This window comes from Otolemur garnettii, unplaced genomic scaffold (genome assembly GCF_000181295.1).
Source record: "Otolemur garnettii isolate 467f Iridium unplaced genomic scaffold, OtoGar3 scaffold00137, whole genome shotgun sequence".
Lineage (NCBI taxonomy): Eukaryota > Metazoa > Chordata > Mammalia > Primates > Galagidae > Otolemur > Otolemur garnettii.
The window spans coordinates 4,136,674-4,139,276 of NW_003852532.1; positions in this window are offsets into that span (position 1 = coordinate 4,136,674).

The following is a 2,603-nucleotide window of genomic DNA, read 5'->3' on the forward strand; positions in this document are numbered from 1 at the left end:
AGGTGGTGGGTTCAAACCCAGCCCTGGCCAAAAAAATAAAAAAATAAATTCTAGTTTGGTTAAAAATTTAAATATTTAAAATTTTAAAAATATTTCTTAAATTATTTTATTTTTTTAAGAGATGAGGGTTTCCTTACTGGACTCAAATTCCTGAGCTTAAGCAATTCTCCTGCCTCAGACTCCCAAGTAACTGGAACTACAGGTGCATGCCATTGTGCCTGGCTTAAACATTTAAACTTTTAACAGTAGAAACATTTAAAGAAAATATATTTAAAGACATATATTTGTAAAACTTCTACAAGGGTGAAAATTTCCTAAACTTAGAAATAATAGAAGAAATTATAAAGCAAAAGACCAAGAGAATTCAATCTATAAAAATGAAAGATTTTATACACAAAAAACTATTAGGTAAATATTAAAATGGGAAAATGTTTTCAATAAAATGTCAAAGTCAGTATATTACAGTTAAGAAAACCAGTAGAGTCTCAGTTGATAAGTGATCAATGGAATACTCACAAAAGAGATTGTTATCCAAAAGAGAAAATCCAATTATCAACTAATGTATGCAAACATGTTTATTCTTGATAGCAATCAAAGAAACAGCACAAAAAAAATGTGATCATCTTTCACCAATACTTATTACTTGAGATTAGTTTTAGGGGGTTTATTGGTTTGTTTGTTATTTTCTTTCTGGAGACAGGGTCTCACACTGTTGCTCAGATTGAAGTGCAGTGGCATAATCTAGCTCAAGCGATCCAGCCTTGAACTCCTGGCTTCAAGAAATCCTCCTGGTTCAGCCTACCTAGTAGCTGGGACTACAGGCATATGCCACTGTGCCCAGTTAATGTTTTTACTTTTATTTTTTATAGAGATGGAGTCTCACCATGTTGTCCTGGCTAGAATTGAACTCCTGGCCTCAAATGATATCCCCATCTCAGCCTCCTAAAGTGCTGTCATTATAGGCATGAACCACTACACATGGCCAAATATTAGTTTTAAAAACCATAATATACAATCTTGGGAAAAGCTCAGGAAAGAAGACCCTTTTTTGTCCTGCTGGTTTAAATTTAGACAAGTAATTTGAATTTTTATCAAGATCCTTAAAAAAAAAAAAAAGACCACACTCAATGAATGACCCAGGATACCCACTTGTAGAATATCTTAAAGAAATGTAAGCCTTTTCATAAAAATAAATAAATAAAAATAAGTCAACACACCATTATTTATAGTAGTCTTTAAAAGTAGTTTTACAGATAGAGTGGCCCTGCCATGGTTAAATTAGAAAACAGCCTTCCCTGTTGCAGCCAGAAATACTTCTTAATAATGTTACAAAGGAAGTTTCAGTGCATGCATATTTCTGCCCAGTGGGGATCTCTTTGTAGCTCTGACCCTAATCAGTATGTTACTTTGTCCACCAAAGGGACAAGAATTTAGCCTCTATCCACACAATGTGGGCACAACCTAGGGGCCACTGACCAGGGAACATGGAGAACCCAGATTAAAGGACTGGACAACTACAGGGTCATGGAAATAGAAAGAGAAGTTTCCTCTGATATTAAATAAGCAGCAGGAGGCATTTTTGCAGAACTTACTGAAGGAAAACAAAGTCTTCTTTGTGATAAAATTGATAAGCAACTTTTATTTTGAGCATACTCAAAGCAAAGAAAGAAATTTGCAGAGAAATTAGGGTGAAACTGAAAGAAAATAACACTCTTGCAAATACTGCTATAGAACAAAGCCATTGAGGAAGATTATTAGCAGGATTTAGGTGCAATCCAAAGTAACGGAATCGGGACCAAGCCAAGTGAGAGCACAATCATTAAGCCACACTTCCCTGTATATAGTCACTTATTCATTCTGTCATTGTTTATTGATTCAATAATTATTTATTGAGCAACAAATGTATTCCAGGCTCAAAGCAAGTATGGGGGGGGGGTACCTAGGCAAAAATTATAAGGAAATTGTGTTTTCATAGAATGTATAATAGTGGCAAAGTTAGCCATTAAAACAACAATAATATAAAATATTATTTAAGTTCAAATGTAATACTGATACCAAAAAGAGGTTTTGAAATCTGTAAGAGTTAGTGGCAGGAGAACCTAACCTAACTTGAGAATCAATGTATATTTCTTTGGGTTTCTATGAGAATTGAAAATTTTCATGAAATTTTAGAAGTGAAAAATATTTAGCTAGGATGAGTGTTTTTTACCAGTTTCTCAGTGGGGGTGGAATTGGAACTTAATTATGTGTGGTTTATAGACTATATAATACAGATACATTTTCTATACCATTAATTAAACATAATTATAATTTTATTCCACTGTATTAGTTCCATCTTATTCAACAAATTCTATTATTTTATAAAGACTTAAATTTATTATATTTATAAAGACTTATTCTTTTGGGTAAATATTTAGGCTGAGTGGACCCTTTCCATCTATTTAGTCAAGAGTCCATTGCCAAACCATAAACATTTAGTACAGGCATTTCAAAATCTCATATTCATTCAGAACAAGTATGTGTTGAGTACATGTTGGTGCTAAGCTCTGTTTTTTTGTTTGTTTATTTGACACAGAGTCTCACTATGTTGCCCTCAGTAGAGT